Genomic DNA, 15,276 nt, shown 5'->3' with positions numbered 1-15,276 from the left:
CTGGGGTATTTTGTCCTTTCATCCTCAGGAGTGGAGTGGATATTGTGTCTTCATGTCTGAATGAATGAATCGATTTATTTCAGTCACTGACCAGAGTGCAGTGTTCATGTCTGGTATCCTGAGTACCTGGAAGAGTTCTGGGAAGAGAGGGGTTATCAACCAGCTCTTTGCATATGTGTTTCAAGGCCAGGCTGTTCGTTGTCCTCAGTGATGTGGGGCAGAAAATTTCCCAATGGTTTATTTCTCCATTTATGAAATTTTCTGTTTCATAAATTCTTTAGTAGTGATGAAAAAAAAAATCCAGTTGCAATTATAATATTAACAAGTTTGGTAGTTTCCAAGCTTTCAGCTTTCCTTACTGAATACAAGTGAAATAAATTAGGTCACAACCCATAGTTCCCATTACCTAAGTTCCTGCTTGTGTATTCCAAGTGTGCATAACATGAGGCCACAGAGAAAAAGTCCCATGTCACACACCCTGTCATCTGAGTTATGAGCTCTGTTATATCATGGGATGGATGTGCCGTTATTGGGTTCCTCATCAATTTACAATTGATTTGCTAGAGTTTGTGTTCCAATTTGTTTTCCTCATTTTGTCAAGACTTCCATTGCTTTTAGAACTGTCCTTCACTTTTATGGTTTCCTTGACCCTGCTATTTAACTACATTAGCAGTCCCTTGCAGATGGATAAATAAAAAGTCTTGATTTGGCCTCTAAAACTTGGTAAAGATGCCAGGCATGTAATCTTCAGTATGGTATTCCAAAGCTAGGGAGTATTGCTGAAAGGGCTCTATTGTCTGTGATGAGGCACCTCAAGCAGGGTCTCCATTGACAATCTCAATAATGAGCAGGTTCATTATTGTAAAAGTAATCCTTTTACAGATGCAAACTGAAGTTAAGCCAGGAGCTGAACCCTCTTAGAAACCACTATCTATCCACGTTGGTATTTCACAAATCAGAGATCATGCTTACAACATCCTTCCTTCCTGCTTTATTTGGGATTCATTTTTGTTTAATACAAACCAAACCAACTCACAAATTCCAAAACAACACAGAAGCCAAAATGCAGTTATCCTTTGAAACTGGCACTGCTCTGAACTTTGTAATGCAGATCTAAAATAAAAAAGAAGTGTAATATTATGGGGAAATGCCCATAAAATATTTATATTAATGAAAATAACATTAATTCCCTGCATTCGCTATATGCAGGTAAATTGTTTGTATGTGTGTGCATATATATGGCAGAATTGCGTACAAGAATGTATATGTTGGAAGAAATGTGGTTTAAAATGCTGACGTATTTTCATGGGGACTTTTTTTTTAAAAAAGAATGCTTGCAAACTGATGCAAAAATGTAATGAACTAAGATCAAGATGAGGAAAATGAGAAATTTAGCAAACTGAAACTGACAGATTTGACCATGCCTAACTCTCACCCTCTGCGATGCAAAACAAGAATTGCTATTTGCCCCAACAAGAGGAAAGTGTTACGAAAAAGGAGCAATGCAGAAGCCAGCCCCAGGTGGCTGGAATGGTAAACAGGAAACTGATGTTATTGGATTGTACCGTGGGAACCAGGGACAGTCTGTTCAGAGCTCTGAGCACCGGATGTTAGCTCAGAGTGACACATGACCCTGTACTGGAAGTACATAGGAGGAGTTTATTCTCTCTCTGCAGTTGGAATCAGAGTGTACAGACATGTTTTCTCTGTACTGGTGAAAGACAGGAATAAAGACATGTAAATATATTTCTGTCTGTCTCTTTCCCCCTCCCTGGGAGAGGAGGGGGAGGAATGGTGTGTTCTTCTTTCACGTTGGGAAGAATCGCCGAGGGAGACCTCCCTTGATCCTGCCGGGAGTCGCTGGCAGGGGAGGTCAATAAGGATTCAAGCCGGGCACCTGGAGGGTGGCCAAATTCCTCTGGACTAAGAGCTGGGACTGGCTCTGGTGGCTTGAAATCCGACAAAGAGGAAGTGGAGCCAGAGAAGATGTAATTGCTTATCCTTTTCCTACTATAAAGTTATTACAGATTTCATTTCTGGGTCGCTGCCTGACAACCTTAATCATGATAGTTTCCAGAAAAGGCATCATTTTGACATTACTTTCCCATTTTTTCTTAGCATTTTAGGCAAAGATATTACAAATAAATGGCTTTAGAACAGTCATTGGTACAGTATATTTTGCACTGGGCCATGCTGGGAGTGCTATCGCTACAGAAATTAATCACCAAAAGCAGGGTGACCTCTCAGCTCCACTCTTTAGATTGTAAGATGCTCTAGCTTTGGACATCAAGATATCCATGTTGTGCCTGCACTGTAATACATTCTGGTTGACTGTCTCTAAATCCAAGGTCGAAAAGACTCTGCAAGCCACATTGCAGCATACACTGCTTGCCCCTTGGGGGAAAGGAAGGAGTGGTCTTGGACAGAAAAGACTGCATCCGTTTGTCTGCATTACAGAATTAATGAGCAGTGGAGTGGCATCCAAGAGCTCCTGCCAGCCTCCAACATAATCAATTACTGCCTGTGTAGCAAGTAAGAGACCTGTTGGAAGAGTGAAGCCTGGACATTCAGGGGAATAAAAAAAGACCAGCATCTTGACAAAAGACATCATGAAGCGAGGCTATGATTGCGCTTCAGCTCCCGACTGTAGAAAGAAAGGGAAAAAGCTCAGCAGCGCGCTGGCTAGATTACAGCCCCCGATAATAATGAAACTCCACCTTAGCTTTATATCTTTGTTCGAAAATCTTCCTGGTTAGGATAAGAACCTCACTGCTGGTCTCTTTTCTCAGCCAATTAGCAGCTCATTAATTGTCCACCTGCAGAGCTTCAAACCTCAAATCATTTTTATCTCGATTCTTCACATATCACACAGATTAACAATTACTACTGCCGGGGAGTTTAAAAGTCTCATCTTCCCTGCATATCTTAAGGCCTTCTCTGCTTTTGACTGGCTATGGTGGGATTAATTCGTACTGGGAGTTATCAGTGATCATTTCTGTGGTGCCTGTGAGGGCATTTTTTGAAATTCGCACACTTTCACAGCTGGCAGAAATTACTTATGAAGGTTGCAATCCTGTGGACACTTAGGCTGCGTACACACCGTTCCTTTAAAGCATATTTAAAGGACATCCTTCCCAAAGAATTCTGGGAACTATTGTTTGATAAGGGTATTATGAATTGCAGCTACTAGAGTTTCCAGGTTTCAGTGGGGTGGCAGTACCCCATTTCCCAGCCTCACAAATCCCGGGAACTGTAATTTGCTGATGGTGCTGGAATGGTAGCTCTGTGAGGGGAAACTACAGTTGCCAGTATTCTTTGGGGGAAAGCAATGTGTTTTAAATGTGAATTGAATATGTTTTAAATGTAGGGTGTGAATGTGAGCAAAGTCTGCAAAATCACTCTGGCTTTCTAGCTGACTCCTCTGTGAAGGTGGACTCAACCATAATGCAGCCTAGTGAGACATCTTCCTAAAGCTTCCTTAGCAGGAAAGTGCTTCAGCCAACAGGAAAGCAAAGCCCCATTTTTCCTCTGCTCTCCAAATAAGGAAATTTCTGGTTGGATTCACCCTACCTTGATGGGCCCTTGCCTGCCATGATGTCACTTCACCATATACCACTTGCTTCTGCTGTGAACCTCAAACACCCATAGATGAAGAAATTCCCCCTTCCTGTGGTTCCAATACTTTAGGCTTTCTGGCATGCTGAAAAAAGACTACTGTCCTGTTGGTCTTTCTGTCACACTTCTTGTATTTTACAGAATGGTTTCCTGCTGCATTGTGCTTGCTGCTTCATCATGCTTTATTGCCTTTAACTTTGTTAGTTGCTTTGAAAGCCCACCAGCTGAAAAGCGTCCTAGAAATATGAATATTAATAAACTCTGCAAAGGAAAGGTGCCCACTGAGCACAGTTATGGTTTCTCTCAAGAGCGCTGAGAAGCGTAGATTTATGAGAAAGAGTTCTGCTGGTGGTACTCAGCTCCATCAGTTAACTTCAATTCTCAAGAGGGTTTGGGGGTTTTTTTCAGGAAAACCACTGCAATAAAACTGATTGACTCATAAGTATATATGAGCAGCATTTTTAGCACCTGCTAATAATCAGACTCATGTTCAGACTATGCATGATGTGGAGGGAAATGTTTTGCTCCCTCTCTTATTATTAATAGACCCTGGGGTCATCCAGTGAAGCTAAATGGTGGGAGAGTCTGGCCAAACAAAAGGAAGTACTTCTTTAACAAAGTGCATTGTTCCATCACAGGATGCAGTGATGGAAGTCACAAATCGAATCCGGCTTCCATGGTTGTTGTCCTTAGCAAAATTACAAGGAAAAGAGGTCTGAGCTGAAACAGAGCCTTTTGCAGTGCTGTAAACAGGGCCACCCCAGCCCAAGACTGCTGTTGAAGAAAAACAAAACAAATGATGCTTCCCCATACATAGTACCCAAGGCTAGCCAAGTTATTCTGGCACCTGGGACCGAACATCCCACCAGCTGCTAGCATCCTGGATGGGAGCTAACAATCTGCTATCCTTTCATAGTAGCCTCCTCACTCTGCCTAATAAGAGGGCCAGTGCTGCCCCCCATCTTGCAACAATATTTGAGTGAGAGGGGGAACATCCCTATGAAGCCCATCCATTTCTCTATCTTCCAGTAGCACAGGATAATGAAAAAGGGAGAATCCCTCTGTTGCCGAAGCAACCAGCTGACCCTTCTTATCTTCTAGCACCACACAATAGAAAAACAAAATTGCATGAATATTTATGCCAGAATCACGATTAAATACATGGGGGAGGGGACTTAGGGAGGTGATATTCAGCTCAAGCTTGCTAGGATATATGTTAAACTTAGGTCACATTTGCACCAGATATTTTATAGCACCTTAGCAGTCACAGAATCATAGCTGTCAATGTTTTCCTTTTTTTTAAGGGAAATTCCACAATCATCATCATCATCATCATCATCATCATCTATTATTATTTATACCCCACCCATCTGGCTGGGTTTCCCCAGCCACTCTGAGCGGCTTCCAACAGAATATTAAAATACAAAACCTATTAAACATTAAAAGCTTCCCTAAACAAGGCTGCCTTCAGATGTCTTCTAAAAGTCTGGTAGTTGTTTGTCTCTTTGACATCTGATGGGAGGGCGTTCCACAGGGCGGGTGCCACTACAGAGAAGGCCCTCTGCCTGGTTCCCTGTAACTTGACTTCTCACAGCGAAGGAACCGCCAGAAGGCCCTCGGCACTGGATCTCAGTGTCCGGGCAGAACAATGGGGGTGGAGACGCTCCTTCAGGTATACTGGACCAAAGCCGTTTAGGGCTTTAAAGGTCAGCACCAACACTTTGAATTCTGCTCAGAAATGTACTGGGAGCCAGTGTAGGTCTTTCAAGACTGGTGTTATATGATCTCGGCGGCCGCTCCCAGTCACCAGTCTAGCTGCCGCATTCTGGATTAGTTGTAGTTTCCGGGTCACCTTCAAAAGTAGCCCCACATAGAGCACATTGCAGTAGTCCAAGCAAGAGATAACCAGAGCATGCACCACTCTGGCGAGACAGTCTGCGGGCAGGTAGGGTCTCAGCCTACGTACCAGATAGAGCTGGTAAACAGCTGCCCTGGACACAGAATTGACCTTATTCTGAATAGGATTCCTCGCAAGAAAAGGGGAAAGTTGGCAGCTATGCACAGAATCTTAGGAACTGTCATTTGTTAATTCGGAGACCTGTCACAGAGCTATAATTCCGAGTACCCTTAACAAACTACAATCCCCAGTTTTCTCTGGGAGAAGCCATGGCGGTTACTGTGGTGTGTGAGTGCTTCAAATGTGTGGTGCTGATGTGACCTTTGTGAGACTAACTTCTGAGTAAACTTATATAGACTTGAGTTGTACGTGAGCAGTCGTCTTTAAGCTGAACTCCCCACTAACAGCCTCTCACAGGCCATCTAGCTGGCAAGTCTATTGCAACAATATATGAATAATGTATTTATTATGAAATATTAAGAAGAATATAGGTTAATAACATCTCTGCAAATACAGTCAGGAATAGTCACATCCATCATCAGCAAATATTCACCCTTGAGCCAAACTACAACAGGACACACAAGACAAATGACAAAGAACTGGTCAAGTTCACACTTAGAAACATGATAAGTTGTCATACAGAGGGTTGAAAGCAGAGAAGATGATTTATTGATCTGATCTAGATTTCATTTTTGTTTAAAAGATAGAAAGTGAAGGCAATGCTGGGCCTTGCCCTGCTAAGACAGATGTAACTAGTCCGCGAATGTCTCTGTTCAAAGGCCGAGGCAAACAACCATGCAGGGTTATCGGATACATTATTATTATTAACAACAGCAACAACAACCTGTCTTTTTTTCAGACAGGACTCAAAGCAGCATACACAAATTAAAACAGCACAGATAAAATACAGAAAGGTAAAAACATATAAAAGAAAATAGTTTAAAAGTGATTAAACTATAACAGAATTAAAACAATATATAAATAAATCTATTAAAATACAGATAGTGAAAGCGCTTTCCTTAAAAAACAGTCAGTTCCCAAAAGTCTATCAGAATAAAACAGTTTTCATCTGCTGGTGGAAGGACAAGGAGGGAGCCAATCTAGCTTCTCTTGAAAGGGAGTTCCAAAATCTGGTAGCAGCCACCAAAAGGGCCTGTTCATATCTGCATGATCAGTGTGTAATTACAGCATCATCAAACAGCCATTTTGATTCTTGCATGGCTGAATGAGCCATTGATGATCAAGTCAGTCCACACAGTCCTGTTTGTTACCAAGCAATGAGAAACAACCAGCCATTGTGCACATACAACAGACCTCGTGGAGAATGTGGACATAATCCTTTCCCAAAGAGGGAATTGTGCACCTTTCCCAGTCATTTCCCAAGACCTGTTGGAGATTATCCATGACAGCTGGAGAATACAGAAACCTCAGTCAATATATACACATTTCCCAAAGCCTGTTGAAATTTATGTAGATTAGGGGGGGGCAGAGTGCATAGCTCCCTCTTCATGGAAAGATTATGTCCACATTCTCCATGAGCTCTGGTGCATGTGCACAATGGCTGGTTGCTATGCACATTAACAGTGTCCTCACACTCTCTCGCTCTTTCTTTGGGCTGTTTTGTTGTGATACCAGAGATACCACCGGTTCTGCAGAAGGGACATTTTCACTGTTACACAAGCAGGCAGTGGCACAGGTACACCAAGGACATAGAATTGTAATAGAATCATAGAACTGTATAGTTGGAAGGGGTCATGAGAATCATCTAGTATAACCCCCTGCAAGGCAGGAATATGCAGCTGTCCCATACGGGGATTGAACCTGCAACCTTGGTCTTATCAGCACCACAATCTCACCAACTGAGCTATCCAGACTGACAACATGGTTTCTCTCTGATCTAGCAGTTGGTAGGACTGTCTTTTGAAACCTGAACACAAAAAGAATAGGAGATAGGAATGGTCAGATGCTGGGCAAAGTACAGGATTTCTTAGAAAGCCTCAAGGCCATCAGATATGAGATGTCAAGAAAAAAAACATTTCTGAAGTTGATGACCCTTAAAAAAAAAAATCCTTGAGTTAACAACCTTCATTTTAGCTGCTTTGTTCCAATATGATCAGACTCCATGTGAATTCCTTATTTTTTCTGACATTGCCACCTGGATTTGCTTTTATTAAATATTAGTCCATTTATCTAGGGAAAATATTAAATTCCTTCCCTAGCAAATCCTCCAGAAGTGGAAAAGAAAATCGCATGAATTAGAGAGGTTATTGTTCTTCTGGGGAATCTCATCATTGTTAAGCCTCTTCCCAATCCACCTTTCATTACTGGAATAGTTTTCTTGCAATTGGCAAGGCCAAGAAAAGGAATGTAAGTACCAGTATGTTCCATATGTGATTGTCTCCACAGGGTGTTTATAGCAGCTTCCAGCCTGGCAGAGTTCAAAAGGTGATGTGGATGATTTTATAACCAGAACTCTTTCAAGTTTTATAGTATTGCTGGTACCTTTCAGAGCTGCAGCAGGAACAAAGATACATATAATATTCACAGTATATATATTCCTTTTTTTCTACTGATTTATATTACTGTCACCTCTTTTTTTTAGAGTGTTTTATGATCAGCTGTTTAATTAAAAGTTTGTCACAAAATCAATAGACAAAGGGGGAGGGACACAGAATGGGATGGGTGTGAGATGCATTTTAATATTTATCAAGGTGTTAGTACCAGCATCCCCATTTTTCACAAATAGGTAGTAGTAGTGCTAGTAACTCAGAGGAACAAATCTGTTAGAGCTGAGTGACATTTAAAAATCCTTCGCTGTAGCCACTTTCAGACATTTAGGAGAGGCTCTGTGTTCATTGGAAGCACATAGGATATAGAGGTGGGGTGGGATCACAGGAGCAGGTCCCACCCTTTATCCTTTGCCATCATCAAACATCAGAAAGTGACTAATAAGACTTTGAGCATATATTCAGAAACAGCTGAGAAAGTGGGCCAGTGCTGCAGAGGCACATTCCAGATTTGCCACTTGCCTGGTTGGAGCAGACGCAGAGTGGTGGCATGTTTGGGGCAGCGCAAGTGCACGGGCAGAGCACTGCATTGGCTCCACTGATGTGCCTGACCTTGTCATCATCCTGCCATATCCCCACACAATCCGGCAACGCTGGTGTCTGGAGCATGACTCCACAGGACTGCCCCATCACGCTGAGCACTTTTACATATATTCATGTTGTCATGTCTGGAATTTTCCAGACAAATCTTGAATACTGTAGTTGAAAGCAGTGTCCTGACAGAAACTGGCTAAATGTCTGGGGAAATCTGGATGTATGGCAAGCCATGTTGGCAGTACCCCTTTTTGTAAATATTAGTTCCAAATAGTTCAAAAACAGCTATTCTTTTTGCGGTTTTGCAAAAAAAAAAACTTCGACAACCTTAGTGTCCAGATTTCATTTTCTGAAATATGGCAACCCTAACATATATGCATTAAAAGTTTTGTGTTGGGTTCAGTCACTTGGCTTCATTGCTGGCACCACCAGATTTGAGAAGCTAAAGCTGCAGAAAAGTCCTGAGAAATTTGTTAGGGATCCCTATTCACCTTCACAGAACTACAGTTCCCACAGTATCCAGTGCACAACTATATATATTCTAGCTTATGGGACAAAGGTAAAATTGATGTTCGTTTTTCCACCTATCTGCTTTTGCCCATGACTAACTAGTGATCCCTAGAAGGGGATGTGCTAACAGTATCCAGTAGTGTCTCTTGTTTACTTCTGATGCTATTATTACTATTACTACCATTACCATTACTATTACTATTACTATTCTTCTTCTTAAGCCTCACGCTCTTCCTTCTTTTTGCCCCCACCCTTCCAGGAGAGAGGGTTCTCACCATACTTTGCTGCATGACCACAACGTGTGACTGTAAACATGCCCAGGCGATGGCAGCGATAGAATCCCCTCATTTATAACAATTCACCAGCTCAGGTGTATTTGATTTGGTTAATGTGGTTCAGTGAAGTTGGTTTGCAGATCCTCCAATTTGTTATCCTTAATCAATACAACCTGTTTCCCATAATCTTGTCCTCAAGTCTTCTTTCTGGAGTGTTTGCAAAACTATTTCTTCCCATTGAGGTTTATGATTTAGAAGACAGTGGTGAATCTAACAACCCCTCCAACTCCAAACTCCTTTAGAGAAACACAGAAAGGGATTTCAAGCCAGCCGTCATTCTGCATCTTCATTCTGAAGGGCTACTTTCGAGTTCTGGACTAAAAAGAATGAATTTCCTGGACAAAACTTGATGCTGTGAACATCACCGTGCTGCCCTTTGAAGTTATTGCCTTGCATTCCCTGTGCATGTGTAAGAGTGCATGCTCTTTCTTCCATTTCCCTCCCTTTTGCCCCTTTCCCAGTGATTAATATTGTCATTTCTGCGTGGATGGTTTTCCAGTTCTTGTCAGATATGTATCTCTGCAAACCTTGTTTCATTGCCAAAATAATCTCCATATCTCCAGCATGATCTTTTCTTTGTCACAGTTAGGGGAGAGAGGAATCAAAGGGTGACAAAAGGGTGTGTGTCTGTGTCTGTGTGTGTGTGTGTATTTGCTCTTATCTAACACCGGGTGCTTTCCTTTCTATTCATGAATCGTTTCTTCATTTGAAAATTCCTTATTGTTGCAACCTATAATGAAAAGATCCATTTTCAGACACCGTGATGTAGTCCCATTTCAATCCTTCTCAACTTTCAGCTGACACACTCCATCCCTTTTGCAATTTCTTGCAACAAAAAAGGAGCCTCCTTGTGTTATATCAAAGCAGAGTCTTCCCATGGAGCAATTCATTTGGCTTCTATTAAACCTGTCATTGTAAATGTCACACATACAGGTTCATCTAAAATATATAGGATCTCTGATCTTTCAAAGACTTTCCTGTTCCCTCTGCTCATGCTGCTGCCTGCCAGTTAAACAAACTCAGGTATGAAAAGGATGTTAATCCCTTCCCTAGTTCCCTTTGACATGTGTCTAATAATAGACGCGTAGGTGCGAAGTTGAGCCAGGGACCCTCCTGCACCTTTAACAGGAGCGAGACAGACCGACAGCAGGGTAGGCTTCTTGCAGCAAATAGATGCCAGTGATGGGAAAATCTTTGCCTCCTGAGCTGCCAACTGTTATGTGGTTGTTGAAGGTACAGGAACCCTGGCACCTCTGTAGAGGACATCCCCATAAATGGAAATGGAAATAAAACCTGAAGGTGATCCACAACCTGGATGGAGTTAAGTGAGATTGAGGCTGAATATTGACAAGACAGAGGCTCTTTGGGTGGTTGGTCCAAGGGTCTATAATTTGGGCTACCCATTATTGATGGTGTTGCAGGTTTGTAGTTTGGAGGCGTCCCTTGAATCATCATCATCATTGGAGGCACAGGTGGCTTTCAGCTGGTTCACCACTTACAACCCTTTCTCCACAAGGATAGCCTTGCCACAGTGCTCTGTGCACTGCTAAACTCAATGACAGATGTCTGTGCTGTTCTCTGTGCAGGGCTGTCATTGATAATATTTCAGAAGGTAACCTGTGAATCACTGAGCAGCTGCAGATCAGGAGCATATGACGCCAGTTCTAAAGAAGCTGCACTGGCTTGCCTGTGTGCTACCAAAGAAGAATGAAAGTCCTTGTGATGGTGTACAAAGCTCTAAGCAGCTTAGAACCTAAATACTTAAAGGGGTGCCTCATCCCATACCAACCTGCTCATGGTTTAAGATCAGTAGGAGAGGCCATGTTAGCAGTGACACATGGCCATGACATCTTCTGTATGGCTGCCCATGAAAGGGTCTTCTCCGCTATAGTGCCTTCATCATGAAATACATTCCCCTTACATATTTTGTTGGCACTGACTCTGATGAGTTTTCAGTGCCAATTTAAAATATATTTGTTTAACCAGACATTTGGTAACTCGTTTTCTGTGAATTTTCATGAGCCATATGCTGCTCTAGCTTGTCTATCTTCTACCCTGGATCTATTTATTTGTATTGCTGTGTTGCTAAAATGTTGTATTTTAGTAAGTGCCCTGAGCACTTTGTGAGGAAGGGCAGGTTAGAAATATTACACACACACACACACACACAGAGAGAGAGAGAGAGAGAGAGAGAGAGAGAGAGAGAGAGGTGGGAGCTAATGAATACCTGGTCACTTCTTGATAAGTGGGGGCATTTGCATCAAGAGTCATCAGAGAAGGCGACACCCCCAACTCAAATACAGGTAGATATAAGTTGTGTGTGAAAAAAGCAAGAGTTGGCAAATGGGAAGAGACAAAAATCATATCTGAGCATTCAAGGCTTCACAACAGGGCTCATGACACAGGATGTCAAGCCGCACTCACTTGTCCAGCTGAGACATATACCTGGTGCTCAGCCCCATCCATCACATCCCTGTCACTCAGTCCTGCCTGCCACCTTCCATGCACTAGAGATGCTCTGTGTGAAGGAGTCCACTCTGCATGCACAGGCTTACTACATGCTTTAGAACCCTTGTAGCCCGGAATTATATATCAGAGAGGGAGCCTACATTTGTAGAGCAGCTAGCCCACTTCAGACATTTCCTTCTAACATTTGGAAGATGAGGGGGCCTGGGGATGGGAACATGAGGGAAAGGACAGAGTAGTAAGCATAGCCTCACTCTCTCTCGCATGAGATTCTAATCACATGAGGAACATAACACTCAAATTGTGTGTGAGTGTGAGAGAGAGAGACCATTGAAGGGACCTTGGGGATTCAGAAAATCTTTCTCTGTGGATCTGGTGTGCCTCAGTGCCTCCACTTATGCTCTAGTTGAGTATTTAATGCAAATATTTGTAAATAATGCAAATATTTAAAAGATGTGTTAAGTCTCCTGTGCTTTCTCAACCAAAGAAACCAAACCCAGGAGTGTTCCCTGTGGATCTTTTCATCATCAGTGGGAAACTGAATAAAAATACTGATTTCTTCTAACTCACAGTCCCCCTCCCCAAAAAAGCACCCTAAATTTTATTTGGATTTTCAGGCTTATCATTATCCACATGCAAAACCCAGCAGTACCAGCAAGCTCCCACCAACTGAATAGGTTGATTTCTGCTTCGCCTCTGTCAGGAACAAGAGCTTATTTTCTTAAGCATCCTCAGTGAGCAATAGGAAATCCTTCTATTTTTAAAGCAGATTAGTTCTGCTTTAATGAGCAACCAAATCTTCTGATATTTTATTTAATGCTCTGAAGTCTTTATTACTTTTCACCATATTACTGTAACCACCCAAAGGTTTCAGGAAAATTAAGGGAAATTGCTGTTTATTCTAATAAATGCTTGACTTGGCAATCCAATAAACACTGTTAATAAGCTCAGGTTTAAGTCATCATTGGACTAAAACCAACAATATAATTAGCCGATGTACACCTCAGCTTTTAATCACAGCACCATCACTCAATAAAGTGCAAATGAATTTAAACAGTCATTGGAATACAGTGTCTTTAGGGGAGGAAATGTTAACACCTTGAGTCCTAGGCCTGCACAACACAAGGCCTACATGCAGCAGGCTGACAACAGTTCCATGCCTATTTGCTATCCCTGCATTGATTGTCTGCAAACCAGCCTACACAGGACCATCAACCACCTTACACTGTATTTATTTGTTGATTCATTCATCTTCTTCATACCCCACATTTTTCTCCAAGGAGCTCAAGATGGCATACATGGTTCTGCGCTTCCTAATTTAATCCCCACAACAACCATGTTTGCTAGGTTAGTCTGAGAGGCAATGAACATTAAGTATAATTGATTAATTACGCATTGAAATGGAAAATAACTCCACATGTATATTGTTAAGCATGTTATGGAAACTTCAACGGAAGCTAAACTAGGGCTGCAGAGTGCCTAACAAGTTGGTAAGACTGTATCTCTGCTGGCTTTTCTCACGAGGTGTTTAACTTAAATCACATGAGAAAGGATTTTATTACAGCTCTGCGCATATGTTAATCTGTAGGCTTCCACTTTGTATGAGTGAGCTCTTTGTTCCAAAGTCACCAAAGAGAAAGGACTGCTAATCTCCAGCTTGAGGTTTCAAGCTAAAATGCAAGCTGTTTGGGAGAGGCAGGACTTCGATTCCAGTTCTGGATGAAGCTATTTCATATTTCTAAGATGTTTTCCTTGTGCTGGGATAAGCACATGATATTATGCAACTATCTGGATGTAACTTTATTTGTTCTAAGTTTTGAAGCAAATTCTTCTAGTAAAGGTTTTGAACCATGTTGTTCGACTGGACCATTTTTATTTCAAGAAGAGTCAGTTTTTATTCATCCTGTTGCATCCAAATGTGCAATATTAAGAACCTCAACAGTGACTGGCCCAAGTTCACCCAGTGTGCTTCATGGCTGACTGGGGATTTGAACTCTGGTCTCCCAGCTGCTAGACCAACATTCTAACCACGACACCACACTGGCTCTGTTCTGCATCATTATTTCTCTCCCTAAATTCAAGGGCATGCCATGATGTTGGCACCAGTTTTTCCAACCTGTTGCAGTTGTGTTGCATGACCTATTTACATCTCAAATGTCCTGAGCTTGTGAATTTCTGGGAGAGTGAGAGACTTTCTGTTCATTTGTTATCTGTTGACTTTTGTTGCTTGCATCAGCAAAAAAAAAAAAAAAAGGAAGGACGATAGGAAGAGAATTGGAATCTGGAGGTGCAGTGAAATCACAGGTAAAAGAGAGAGATTCAAGTTAACAGAGCAAAACAGTTAACAATATTGATTGGGGCTGATGAGAGTTATAGTCCAAAACATTTTGAGGGCATTAGGTTGGGGGAGGCAAGGGCAGCACTTTGAGAAACTGTACCTGCCTATATTACATCTTCTGCAATACTGTCAAAGATACGATACATGAGTGAGCTATACAATACATAGACTAAAGTCAGCCATCTCTTTTTTACTATAAAGTGCTTATGATAAAAATGTTTAAGGTATGCATTTACCTTGAAATACCTTCATTAATTGTGAAAACAGCCTTTTCTGATGCTGACTAAAGGCAAATACATTGTGGTTACTGTGGAAACTAAGAAGTAAAGGATATTTGTGAATAACAGGTGTGTTTGGGATCTAATTGTACATAATAAGCTGCCTGTGACCCTTCTTGTTGGGGAGTAACTGACAATGCCACCATCCCCTTTTTGACATGAACTGTTTGGATTTGATATCCCGCCTTTCACTCCCCTTCAGGAGTCTCAAAGCGGCTAACATTCTCCTTTCCCTTCCTCCCCCACAACAAACACTCTGTGAGGTGAGTGGGGCTGAGAGACTTCAAAGAAGTGCGACTGGCCCAAGGTCACCCAGCAGCTGCATGTGGAGGAGCGGGGACACAAACCCGGTTCACCAGATTACGAGACCACCGCTTTTAACCACTACACCACACTGGTTAGGTGTTTGCGAAGATTGGGGAGGCTTAATAGAGCCCTGACAAAGGTGTGGCCAGATTACTTTCTGGGCTAATCCTTTGGTTAATTTATTTGGTAAAGATAATAACTCTCTTTGAAGTTTTTTTAAAAATCATTTTAGAAAAACAAAAGGCAATAAATAGGCAAATTTTACAGTGCAAAATCTACCCCTCCTTACAATTCATATAGAACAGAAAGTCTGTCTTTTTAGTTCTTTAAAAAAAAATTGTCACAGGCATTATGGGGGGCAGTGCTATGGCAAGTTATGTCAGGTTGGCCAGTTTAGGGTGCAGCAGATTGCTGGCTCAGCCAGCTGATT

Source organism: Podarcis raffonei, chromosome 5, assembly GCF_027172205.1.
Source record: "Podarcis raffonei isolate rPodRaf1 chromosome 5, rPodRaf1.pri, whole genome shotgun sequence".
Lineage (NCBI taxonomy): Eukaryota > Metazoa > Chordata > Lepidosauria > Squamata > Lacertidae > Podarcis > Podarcis raffonei.
This window is presented reverse-complemented; position numbering follows the sequence as displayed.